At 40.9% G+C, this 13414-nt stretch overlaps 1 protein-coding gene across 2 annotated transcripts in view; it reads right to left on the reverse strand.

The window, feature by feature from the left end:
* The window catches only part of GLI3 (GLI family zinc finger 3), a 200789-nt gene that overhangs the window by 123192 nt on the left and 64183 nt on the right, over window positions 1–13414 (reverse strand). The gene's annotated exons all lie outside the window — the stretch shown is intronic.

The following is a 13414-nucleotide window of genomic DNA, read 5'->3' on the forward strand; positions in this document are numbered from 1 at the left end:
TCTGTATAGTTATACAGACATATACAGGCTTCTAGTAGCACCTGCTGTAGTAGATTTATGTAAGGACTTACAAAACTCTATAGCTGTTTATAACTTTCTGGAAATCTCATTTTCAGGAGTTATATTTTCCATGCTTGTTTCCCTATTGAGCAAAATCAGCGACTGTATTTTTGGTTTACATAACAGCGGGTTAAAAAAAAAGAGGTTTCATTTTCATATATTGTTTTCCTCTCACAATGAAAGAATGGCTGAACTTTCTAGTCTGAACTTCCAGGATGGCTGATCCTCACTGATTACTAGGTACTTTTGTTATTTAGAAAATACCAACGCTCACATTTGTACGTATACCATGGTAACATTTACTAATAGGACGAGAGCTGCCCATTTTACTTCCCTGTCTCCAAGAGGCATTATTCCTTAGAGCCTGGATAAAGACAAGTGCAGGAGTTAGAATCACAGCCCAGAAGACAGCTTGCTGCCTCACTACAGACAACATATCCTTGGGCAGGAGCATCGCATTCCCATCTAGCTATCTGAAAATCTCTGCTCTTTCCCCCATCCAGCCCACTTCTGCTTAGGATGAGAAAGCAAAAGAGCAAGGGCTGTTTACAGAAAGGCTCAGTTTGGCTCACTCTAGCTGAACAGATTTTTCTGCCTGAAACACTTAACCACTGCTTGCTGTATTATGAACTGCTGTTAAACTGCTGTGCTGACACTGAGCATGAAAAGATGTTTCACATGGCACCTTACATTGAAATTACACAAGAGCCAATAAATTCAGTGCATACAACAGGCAATGTTCATGCCTTTGTCTTGTGGTGAGGGAAGAAGAGTTCTCGCATTTCCTGTATTTCATGAAGTCAGAAATGCATCAGCAACCTACAGAATAGTACTACAGAAGTCTGAATTGCTGACAACTAGTTCTAACATAAAATTAAGGAAGGGTACATAAATTAAACATCATATTGCTCAACGTATTTGAATCTTGGAGCCAGTATGCCTAGATTATTCTATTCATATACATATTCAATATTTGTATCAAAACGATGGCTAGAGCCCTTGAGATTATATATAAATCACACAGGTGTGTCTGTGTGTATAAAGTTAGGCTGCCAAGAATTTGCTTGTAATTCTTTGAAGACAGGTCTTCTTGAAGGGATCTACAGCACTTCAGATCATGACATTTTTTATTACCTTCATTTAATCTTTCTTTCCTTAGTTTCTGCTTCTCCCATCCTCTCATTCTCCCAGAATTAGCTATTAGGGAAACAGTTCATATGGGCAGAATTTAACTACCTTCACAGATACAGTTAAAATTAGATTTTTGCATTACTCTTAAATTATGTGTAGTTTGGAAATGTAAGATTGTAGGAAGGTCATAGCTATATATATATATATGCTAATAATAGAATAATACAGTTTTATATAGCCAGCATTAGCTATAGGGTGTCCTGTAATACTTCTACATATAAAGAAAACTAATATGCTCTACATGTAATACAAGCACACTTCAGCATACCACATAACTTCCACACAAGGCACTTGAAAAACAGCCCAGAACATTTCTGAAGGTGCTCTTTTGATTTTAAGGTAAAATCACCAAATAGGCAACAACAATTACAACTCCTTAGTTTACCTCAGGAGGATTCGACTCGTAGGTATTGATGCATTTTTTGTTAGAAATCTTTTTTGTTTGCTCATTTTAAAATATAGTACACAACCCGTTTTCATAATTTTAATTGACGCCACCAGTGTGAGTTCAGAAAAATGTGAAGACTTCCATGGTGAGGCAGAAATGAACTGCTCACAACATTCACTGCACACAGAACTGCAAGTTTACTTCTAACTCTGTCTTAAGGCCTGTGTTTCCACCCATCCTACGTGAACCTTCATCTTACTTTTACCTCAGCCACCACTGAAGTCCCAGCTTCAAAGCAACTTTGCAACACTTTGCAACTTCAGTTAAGAAGTGAAGAGGTGATACAGAACGAAAAAAAAATCCAGTTCAGAGTAATAGGTTACATTGTTTGGAATTGCAGCTCTGTGTCTTGATTCATCTTCAAGATACATAGATACATAATGAAAAGTTGGGCAGAAACTGTACCACTAACACAATGCATCAAGGAGCTGAAAGCCCTTGTTTCCCATTGCATGCCAAACTTCAGTACATGATTCCCACCTTTGTTCTTGCAGCGCTCTGCCTGCTGCTAGCTGACTGGAAGCAGGCTTTACCCTTTGAAAAAAAAGGTAGATCTTTTTTCATAAACCAACCTTAATAGATGCAGATGAGTCTATTCTAATGAATGTAAAACCCGCTAGTGCAGGCACACCAAACAAACAGCAGTGGGATGATTCCCCAGCCAAACACCAACACTTCCCCCCTTTAAGGGGCAAGAGAAGAAAAGAAAAACTGCCAAAAGCTGCAGGCCGAGTGTAATAACCAGAAGGTGACAATATACTGCTGATGGTTCAATGACTGCAAAGGGCTGCTCAAGCTGTGCTCAACAAAAACTCGGTAACAGCCAAAGAGGGAAGAGAAAAAAGGCTAGATGTTTGGTTTTACCTTCTGTCAAATATTGTTAAATATGAACTACTTGAAAAATAAAATAAAATAGAATGAAAGAACGCAATCATGCTTTGTGCAGGTGGTACCAAGATCCCTGTCTGGGACAAAACCATTCCCATGCAAACCTTACAGAGAATTAATCCTCAAGGACCACCGTAATGAGACCTTAAAAGGCTGAACAACAGCAGCCTATGGCTGAGGAAGCAGTAGCCTGCTCCCAGAAGTCTTCTCTAGCAGAGTTACATCAAAGCAAACTGGGACCAGATAGCAGGATTCTGCAGGAATCCCTTATCTTAGCGCTAGCGAATGCTTCTCCTCTGATTGTCTTGAACTGCCACCTGTCCCAGGCATCTTTGAAGGCAACGCTAAGCCTGTGATGGGTCTGACCTCCTCGAGCTGAAATTCTTTTATGTCTTTCTTCATTTTCTGCTCTGTTACATTCTTTCCCTGCAACATACGCTACATGAAACAAAGGGAGTTCTCACTCCTTGACTTACTGTCCCCAGCTATTTGAAAGCAAAAAAACAATGTTAAGGATTATACTCCACCCGCAATATGGAGTAGTCCTCAGGAGACGAGCCTCTTATTTTTGAGAGTTATAACTAGATGGGCTTTACACGAAGGGGCTTTACAATGAGGTTCAGTGTTGCTGGGAGCCAAGATATGAAAGCTGCATATCAGAGATAGCTTAAAAACAAAACATTCATAACACAGAAGTATATGAAAAATCACATTACAAAAACGAGCAGGAAAATAATGAGGAAGAAACAAGACTCAGAGAAAACAGATTACTGTAGAGTATGCACACATATATTATGCACAAATATCCTATAACATCACTGTCCAGCACACTGTAACAATGTTCATTTCACTGCAGATGAAAATACAGAGCGGGCCAGTCCAAGTCAAAGAACAGCTCGGCTACCTGAGAGGTACAAAGCACTCACTCAGCTCATACACAGGGAGATGACGTTAACAAGAATGCCACAAGTCAGTGTTTCAGTCTGCAAACTGACACAAAGGCAAGCATGCCTTCCTGGTGGCAGACAATTTCAAGAGGCATCTTACCAGAGCTACAGAGACTAGAAGACACGCGCGGAGTTGTCAGAAGGTTTTACCCGATAGCTACAAGCCATAATTCTTTAAGTCACCAGGGTCCTGAAAAGGCTGGGCAAAGGAGGAATCTTGCTAAAGCTCCCACCCCTCATTTCCCACTCTTGTACTCAATCAGTTCTAAACCGGTTTTGAAGTCTTTTTCTTCTCCTATGTGCACAGCACTGTCAGAAGAACAAGAAGCCAAGTATAACTAGGCTGAACAGGACACTGCCAGCAGCTCCTCCCAGTTCCCTGCACTGCCAACATAAAAGAGTGCCATTAGCTGCAGTTAGGTGAGGCTCATGAAGTATTATGCAGAAGGATGGAAGCATGAAAAAGAAAGCACCTTTTGCTTTTGAAGCTTGATGGGAAACCACAGATGGAGGAATTCAACTAACCATACAAACAGAAAGTCTGCATCAAAACACTGAGCATGATGTTTTTTCTTATAACATGCAGATTAGCAAAGTTTGCAGCAAACAAGGAGCAAATACGTAGGGTCTAAATGTTTATTGTCAAAAGGCATTACATTGAAACCAGAGAGTGGACCACAGCATTTTCTCATTTTCTGGAGCCAAGACCTATTGTCATTGTACATTGCCAAATTAACTTGGCCTAGAGACATGCTGTGCTGCACATTCAGACTGCAAGTAAAGTTCAAGACTTTTTACCATCCATTTGGAGACTTCTTCCACCTACCCCACGCTCCCACTACAGTGTTGTGCTTCAGAACCACAGAGCAGTGTCAGGCTAGCACCAGCCTCTGTAAGGAAATACAGTGGTCATTTCCCAACAGTCAGCTCTTCAGGGAATGGTGCCAGCACCTTGTGTAGCCTTAACAAGCAGTACCCATGTCTACATCATCCTGTAAGGTAGCAGTCTGTGGGCTGCCTTTAAGTAACACAGTAACTTTGCATTTTGCAGCCTTCAAGTACAGCTTCAGCAGCACTTGCACCTCACCCTCCTGGTCCAGCAGGACCCTGCGTGCCCAGGACAGCCTTATGCATTGGCACAACAGTCACACAGGCTGCTTATGAGCAAATCCCAGAGCCAGGGGCTGGCTTGGATACAGAGGAAGGGGTGCTTCAACCTCCCTCCACAGACCTCCCTTTTATAGCGATACACACACAGAACAGTAGCTTCTACGGAAAGTACCACTACAGCAGAACATCTTCAACCTGTCTGATCTAATCTTACAACGTACTGGAGGACAGAAGATACTACTAAATGGAGGACTTGTGTTACTACCTGCGATTTACACAGAAAATAATTATCTTCTTTAAAGAGATATGCCATTTTTCCCACATGAACTGAGAAACACTTCCACAGTCCAATATCTTGGGTTTCATTCAGCTTCTGCTATTTTTTCCATGGGAGCAGACAAATCCAGATTAGGTCTTCAGTCTTTATTCATTGGAACCTTCCTCCAGTTGGCTTTATTTCCCAATAGGCATATTTAAATTTTCTGTACTCAAGTTGACAAATCAAGAAAAACTGAAAAACTGTCAGAGTAAAAATAAGCATAGGCCACGGTCACTGCCAGCCTCAAGCAAATCAGAAGCATTTATGAGTAGGTCATACATCAGCTTTTCCCTAAGTCAAACATTTCAAGCACTGGGCAGCTCAGTGATTAAGCCGGTGATTAAATCTGTATTCCTCTCTCTCTCTTCCAGTGAAAAAGAAAAAGAAAATCCACTCCTACTATAGCAGCAATGAATGTTGTTAATGTCTGGCACCAATTTCATTGTTAGAAGTACTCTAGCTCATTTGTGCGAATGGTGCTGATGACAATTCAAGTATCACCCAGTAAGAAACATGGCAAAGGAGCCAACAGCTTGCTATCACTCTACCATGCTGGTCCATCCTGGTAAAGCAAGCAGCCACTGTTTATACATAACATAGGCCTCAATCCAAAAAGCTTATTCATACAAAATAACCTGATTTCACTTTAACAACAAACTCTACCAAAAGTCAGCATCAAAGCCAGAGGCTTTCAACAGTTGTATCCGCAGACAGGTTGGTGAAAAAAGCAAACAAATCAAATGCAGCACCTTTTTACACTGAAGAGAGCGACATACTGGAATGCAATTTATTTCAACACATCTACCTCATTAGTTATTTGCTTCAACACTTAGTATGGTGTTACACTCAGCTGTTACCATAATCAGCCGTTTATTTCAAAGTATGTCATTTGCCATTACTTTTGGCTTGTTACCGTAAGTTACTTCAACAGGGGACTGCAGATAGACGAATAACAACGTTCAGCTCTTCATTTGAGAAATGGTACACAGATCCTTGGGAATTTGGATTTTAAATTACAACTAGCATGAGGAACAGGTAAAAATTGAAAGGGCAGAATATAAGGCAACTGGGGATTATTACAAAGTTCATTGAAGCCAGCAGCTGTTGATTCATTGAATTCATCAGGTTCTGGATCAGCGCTGTTTGGGAAAAAATGATGGCTCAGGGCAGCACTGAAATGTGAAAGGGAAAAGGGAATGAACAATGGGGGACTCTCTGTTCTACCTTATTCGATGCGAAACAGGAGACATGCATAATTTAAATTTGAAAGCAATTCCATTACCTGGGGAGTTGTGTTGAACTCCAACAAATCAGGAAGACAAATTCTGAAAGACACTCTTCTGTTTTTTTTATGAAACGACTACTCATTTTTAAAAGAAAGTATGAAGATGGTGTACAAACCTGTACATACACAGACACCTCCATGCCAGTACAGTTTTTTTCTGCTGCTGCAAACAATACCACCATCATACATGCCGACAACCACACCTCATTACAGCAGCTGTATTTTAAAACGCAGCTACAAATACCCCAATACCCAGTGCAGAACTGGTTTCCCACACTGGTGATTGATGCCTTGGCTGTAAGTCATACCACCACAAATGAAAAAAGTTAACCAGGAGGTTGATGCCACGCCCGTGACAGGGGTGTTGGAACTTGATCCTTAAAGGACCACACAGTCCTTTAAAATCTCCCTGGTCAAGTCGGTGCTGTGGAAAGAGCAGGCCTACGGTGCCCCAATACTCATCACAGGGCACACAGCCACACACTTGGGCTCTTCCTCAAACCCAAAGGCAGCAGCGCAGAAGGAGGTACAGAACCTGACTGCACCATAACAGAGGAGCACCCTGCAGATCCCAACTATCACACAGTTTAACTGTTGACACTGATTTCTTCACAAGAACTGAGAGATGGTAACAGAGACGGGAATAAAAGAGAACTAACTTAAACGTTTATTTTCTACATTTGGACACAGTTTGAAGTGCTCAGTAACACCACTTACGAGTATTCAGCTGCCTAAACACAAATACATAGTGCCACCTGAGACGCCTATTGAATCTGACACCTTCACAAAGAGTTAACCAATATGACACAGGATGCAGTAGAGACTGCTGCCTTTCCATGCTGGCAGATAGACCAATTAGGATCCTTCCAGATATGAAAATGGCACTTGAAACCTCTCTTTAGGGAACTGAATTCCCTCTAAGGCACTGTCCAGATGAAAAGCACCAATGTAAGTGAACCATCTCACCAGCAGTACTACACTACAGAGTTAAAGAAGTATGTGGCTCATACTCATCAGCTCAGGAAAATCTGCTTCAGTTCCCAATGGAAGTCATGATCACTCAGCCAGCCAGCAGTCTTCATCACAAGGTTCATCACCTTCACCATGATCACCAACAGCTGAAGCATTTCCTGTGCTCTGCTACAAGGACTTGACTTGTTGCAGACATAAAGCTCCTTATCAATAAAGGCAAGGCAATGTGACACCAAAAGCTGCATGAGGTTGAGTTCTGGCTGAAGTTTTTTAAGGCATTAAGCAGTCAAGTCCAAAAGGCTACTCCTTCAAACCATATGTCCTTGGCCAAGAAATGCTTGCAGAGAGAAGTACCTCAGAACAAGGTGACTGACAAACAGGAACCTCAGGTATTAAGGATGCTCCAAAAATCTTGCAAAAGATGATGCTTATCTTCCTTTGACCATTAGTTTTCTACATACCCAACATACTTTGCTAATCCCTAGCATTACTCATCATTAACAATAACACAAAGAAGATCACCGCTAACCAAGAAAAAGAGAAAACTCATGATATTGCCTGTTGCCATAACAGAAATGAGCACAACAGTTGTGTGTCAGGACCTGGTTTTTGTTTTTTTCTTCAGAGAACTGAGTGATGGCAAATACCACAACTCTCTCACACTAGTGAATCTCTGAAGAGGAAACTGCCAAATTTCTTCAGCTCAGTTTCCGGGCTTCTAGAAATGATTTTTTGTGTTTGTTTTTTTTTCCTCACTGTTCAGTTGCTGATACGTAGAGGATACCACATAGGGAAATTGGATCAGTCCCAGCCCATTACAGACCCTGTGACAAGGCTCTTAAAGACAGGAACGCCCACTTATCAAGGGACACAGCAACTTTTAAGAAGCTTTTCATTCTCTCCTGATTTAGGGATAGCTGATCCGCCTTGAGGCTAAAGAGATGGATTACATTATTTCTTGGCTGTTTTTCAGAGTTTCTAGCTGTGACCCTACAGCTCTGAGCAATGCACTTTGTCTCTTTCCATGAAGACAGTATACAACAAATACACACTCTAAGGCATCAAAAATGCCTTACGTGACAAACAAAATCAAATCTGTGGAAGAAATAAGTATTTTTGCGTTTGTTATTAGAAAAAAACTTCACCTTACAGGCACTTAAATAACCCAGTAAAAGAGATTAAGAGAACCAATCTGCTTTTGTGAAGGCCCCACCATAGTAGAACCCAGCAGGTAAATTCTCTTAAGTTGCTATAGAAGAATGACTTTTTTTTTCCCCTCCCCAAAGGCTGAATCTAAGGAGATTTTAAAAATTAAGTCCAACAGACTTAGCGTAAGGGATCAAAGAAATACCTTATACTACCCTTTGCCCAAACAGGATCACCTTTGTATAAATCATCCCTTGTAGCTTGATACTAACTGTAATGACAAGGAAAAAATGGCAAATACATATCTTTGTATACTAATCTAAACTTGAAATTAAAGCAAATCAAAAAGCCAAAAAAGAAATCACCTTTCAATTTCTCAACTACATTACATTACAAGGCCTTTCAGAAAGCAGCATTTCTGCAGCCTCACGCTGAGGAGAGAGAAAATCAGGAAGAAAAAAGGACGTTTTTATGTGCCGCTTCTAGCTGCAACTCTTACAGTGCAATTGCTACTTCCAAATGACAGGAGCAAGCAGGGGTAGCTCTGCCAGGATTCTAAAGAGCTCCTGCTTCTTCCACAGAAGGACTCTGGAAATACAGGCAGGGAGCAGAATTTCCCAATCATGGCCAGAGAGGTTTGGGAAGCATCTTGTACAACAGCTCTCCATTTATATGCAGCTGTTAATCTCAAGAGATCTGCTGCTCCTTCCAACATTTCAGACTGAAGGTGCCTCTGACCCTACTCTCGGTTTTCAGAGCAATAATGTTTTTCTGTTGGAAGCTGCTAAAATACACTATTAAATTTTAGATTTTTTTTTTCCAAAAAAACATTTTGCAAACATACCGATTATTTTCTTTAAGCTCAACCTTTCAGCTGCTCAGCTGACATTCACTTTTGAATTAGTGGCTTTTTTCCTATGAGTTTTATGAGATGCTTTAAATTCTGACTTTTTCCAACTACCCCTGCTTAACAACACCTACAATCCACTCCATAAATCACTGTCAGAGGACAGTTGTGTTAATAAAGCGCTTACGCCCCTCCTCTGCAAACTGCAGCAGAAAGGGTTGAAGAAGTAGGACCCAGACTCTTAAAGGTATTTAAGAGGCCAAACTCGCTTTGAAATTGAAGAGCACCTAAATGTCTTTAAAGACTTTCGCCTTAAATCTCTGCCAGGATTCCTCACTGACACTCACCTCCCGCTCTCCAGCAGAGCTGGGGGAGAAGCCCTCCGTAAGGAGTCGACCCTGGCCCCCACGAACTCATGATGCTGGGAAGCTAGATGTGTGTTCAGCAAAGTGCCTGTCATGAGACTAACCTAAAGGCTCTCAGGTTCCCCCTCTGGAGCCCCAAAACACTCCAGGGATGGGATAGAGGAGGTCACAGGCTCTCCCCTCTACAAAGCAAACGGGAATCCCTTCCATGAGCCCATCAGCTGGAGGCTACTTGGACTGATCTCATTATTCAACGTGCTACACGTTGCTGGTCATCGGAGTTCAAGCTACACTGCCATAAAAAGTCACTGCTTTGTTACTGCATTTTAAAGCAGTGTTTCCAGTTACCATTTGCAGAAGCAGAATCTAATTTCCCTTTTTATTCTTCCTCCTTTTCTACGGGGAGATTAAGGAAGGGGAATTCTTGTCAATAGAAATTAAAACAGTAAATGAACAAGTGCACCTAGTGAACTAGGCTGTATTTTCCTCGCTTTGGTCTTTCGGTCATGTTGCAAATTGATTTTGAGATGACGCTGTTAACACTGTGTAACCTAACTGGGGCCTCTATAAGGGGCCCGATCGGTTCGAGGTACGAGTCCAGGCACAGTCGGTGGGAACTGAGGGCAATCAATACCTTCGGAGGGTTAATCCTACGAAATAAGCAATAAGCAGTCCCACTTCCCCAGACAGATACAGAAGCTTCTAAACTGGAATAAATCCCCGTTAAGAAAAAAAGAAGGAAAAAAAAAAAAAGAAAAAAAGGTGCAGGGCGAGTTCCTGCTTTCAAGCTATGCTCAGCGTAACCTTTGAGATGAAGTATGTACCAGAAAGATTCCTGCCAGGGCCATTTTTGTATATACAGACCTTCAGCTCAGAGCCAACTGAACTGTCACTGCCTTTTACTTAAGATAATTCTTCAGGCTTTACTAATTAGGAACTAACAATTCTTTCAGATGAGCTGTGAAACACAGGGAAGAATACCAGCAGTATGTTTTAAATCAAAGTGTTTACATCAGGAATGATTCATTTTTTCCATGAGGAATGAATTGTGAGACAGGCAGTCTTAACACTGCCATAAATCTGCGTGGGAATTAAAATTGTGGAGAGAATAACAAAAGGAAGTTGCTATCCCTGCCTCAGCCCCACCTCTGGAGACAGAATTTACATTAACAAGGGGCTCAAACCATAATCAGTGTTTGAGAAACACTATTCTTTAAATCTATTTAAGAAACACTGCAAAAATCCATGCTGGAGCTCAGTAAATCTTCTCTGCTCTGTAAAGGAAAGGTGCAACGAAGGGAAACATCAGCATTTTTGTCATCTCCTGTCTAAGCTTTTGAAAAGAAAAAAGTTTAAAAACATATTTTGTGACTAGTGTTTCAGTGATGCTTGAGAAAATCATGACTGCAAAGAAGTCCAAAGTCTGAACCTGTTTTAGGTCCAGATGTGTTTTTCTCTCTGGGAAGACAGAGGTCTCTGGACTGAGAACAAGACCATCCTCTCATCCGTGGTTGCTAAATGGCTGAGGAGCTCTTTGCTGGTGCAAAAGGGCCACTGGCTCTATGGCATGTTTCCTCCCAAGCTGTTCCACTTGAAACACAACAACACTCCCTCCTCGCGCTCTGTAGGAGAGCAAACTCCCCTTCAATGAGGTATTTATTCCACGTGTATGGTAACTATTATTCCCAACATTTACAACATCACTCGTTTTAATTAGGAAAAAAATTATAACAACAAAAAATCCTGCAGTGCACATACACAGAGACACACATATTTACATGTAGAAATTCAAGGCATTCAAGTTGTTTCTAATAACTGCAGCTCCTGGAGCAGACATGCGTTCCACACACAAGTGACTTAAATTCTCTTTCTTTTCTTGTCATAAAAATGACAGATGTCCTCCTTCAAAAAAAAAATTATTTTCCCTCTTCCTGCGTTAGAGGAAGCCTGCCCACACTTTTAAATACAAAGTGGGTAAATATAGAAGCACAAATTAGCCATCTTGAAAAGTCTGTATTTTCCAACCACAGGGAAACTAAGGAATTACTGTGAGCTTTTACATACCCAACAATGTTGAATTAAAACAGTATTTTCTATCTGTATGCCCAGCAAAACTAGCAAAAAACTAAGGAAGAGAACAATACACTTGCTGGTTCCTCACCTGTTGCTACAGTGGGACTGGGATATCACTACCTTATTCGATCTTGTTCATTTGGACCACTATAAATGTCAGCTTAAATACTGTTACCACTTCAATGAAAGCATGTCTTACATATATAGATGATACAATTACTATGAAAATTTCAGTAAGCCTGCCTGATCCCCTAAAAATCTGACTAGACAATCGTCCCTTTAGCTGTCCTTCTGTATCACATCTACTAAAAGTAAACAGAAGCATGATGGCTATTTATATGACATGAACATCTTGAGGTATTTTACAAATCTGTGAGTAGAACTCCGCAACTCACCACAGCAGCAGTGAAGTAGGTCTGCCTATCTGATATTTTCTGGCTTAGACTTCTGCTTTACGATCTCGTTGTTCATTTAAAATTAACTCATCTCCTGTTTCTCAGTTGTTATAGGCTGGGTAAAATTATGCTGTTCAACTCGGCTTCCAACATCAGTGCTTGTCTAGCAGCTGACACATCCTAACTGGCTAGAGTTATCGGTCACAATATAGACATTTTATCTACATTAAATTGTGGGAACTTTAGTCAGAAGAGGTAAATTTAATAAAAGAAAGCAAAATGAACAAAATCCAAACCAGCCAGGCTCATTCAGACTGGATGGCTCTTTTTCCTCAGTCTGAATCTTGAGCAGTATCGGTAACACTTTGATCCAGATTTAAAGACTGAGTTGGCACCTGGTCAGATGGCCAAAATGGCAATCACTAAATTTAGCATAATGTTTGTTTTTAGGTTGGTTGGGGTGGCAGTTGCACATTTTATCTCTCCCCAGCTATACTGTAGGCATACAGAAGCTATTTGCTTCCCCAGTAGGATTTTCTTTTCCCAAGGGTGATCTGGGGTTTGCATTAACAAATACTGAAAATGGTAAGCCACAGTTGTTGTCTCCAACAGCTTGTATTTGTGTGCTGCTCCTTGCCATCAGTACTTTGCTCTGCACATTCACACTTCTCTGGCAGACAAGTCTGTCACTAGCGTGCTGCTGCATACCTTTCCAGGCAAAATGATGAGAAATTCCCTTCCAGGATTTTAACAAGGCTGTGAAGAGCTAGAGAGGAGAGAGTCCATGAACTGACTGTGTATGTTTGAGAAGAGCTGAAAAGCTTCACTGCAAACTTTTCCCTGAATGCTGTTCTAGAATATAAAGAAAACAAGTATTCATTTTATTCATTTTCTCTTCATCCTTATTAACAATTAAGACTCCCTTTTTTTTTATTTTATTTTTTTAAGGAGGTCGGTGAGACTTAAGGTTGTGTGAGACATACTTTGATCTGCACCCTGATGAGTGAACATTCCCCTTTGCTGCTAGCCCAACTAATGAAGGGATAAAATTAGCTTTTATCCCTGGCACTTTCTTTAGCAAAAAAACATGCACTAATCAGCTGTCCTCACTAATCAGTTGCCTGGCTAATGACCTTTTGCCTTAAAACACTGAAATTTCTGAATTATGTGGAAGGAAAAAAAAGCCAACACAGACTGGCCCCTCTCTGTGGGTCTTAAGCCCATCATCTGGAACTGGAGACTGGAAGGTTAAATGGCAAATGTGTATCCTGACTAGGTGATAAATCTATAATCAAAAGGCACAAGCCTTTACACCTCAAGATGTACTTCATTACCACACAACTAAATGATTTTTCTGGTTTTTTTTTT

Source organism: Meleagris gallopavo, chromosome 6 (genome assembly GCF_000146605.3).
Source record: "Meleagris gallopavo isolate NT-WF06-2002-E0010 breed Aviagen turkey brand Nicholas breeding stock chromosome 6, Turkey_5.1, whole genome shotgun sequence".
NCBI classification, from domain to species: domain Eukaryota; kingdom Metazoa; phylum Chordata; class Aves; order Galliformes; family Phasianidae; genus Meleagris; species Meleagris gallopavo.